Raw genomic sequence first — 351 nt, forward strand, 5'->3', positions numbered from 1 at the left:
GCTGATAAATCCCGGCGATCGCTGTCCCGGTTTATGATGATCAAGTTTTCGATCGCCGGCCGGTGTATGGATCGGGTGTCTCTGTGTACTGGGCGCACTTAGTTTGTCCAAACAGACTTCCTAATGCTGCGAACATCTATTCAAAGACAGCAATCCAAATATGAATGACCAGGTGTCATGGACGGGTGGTGTATAGGAAAAGCAAAACCAATTATAAAGTCCCAGACTCCAAATAGTGACAAGTATTTAACCCCTTCGTGACTGACGACGTGCAGTGTACGTCGCCGGCATCGGGACTCTGTTTAAACTTGTAGAGCCGACTGTCGGCTTTACAACATTTGCTATCCTGGC

The sequence above is a fragment of the Nanorana parkeri genome, unplaced genomic scaffold (assembly GCF_000935625.1).
Source record: "Nanorana parkeri isolate BGI_ZX_2015 unplaced genomic scaffold, ASM93562v1 scaffold4395, whole genome shotgun sequence".
Taxonomy (NCBI): domain Eukaryota; kingdom Metazoa; phylum Chordata; class Amphibia; order Anura; family Dicroglossidae; genus Nanorana; species Nanorana parkeri.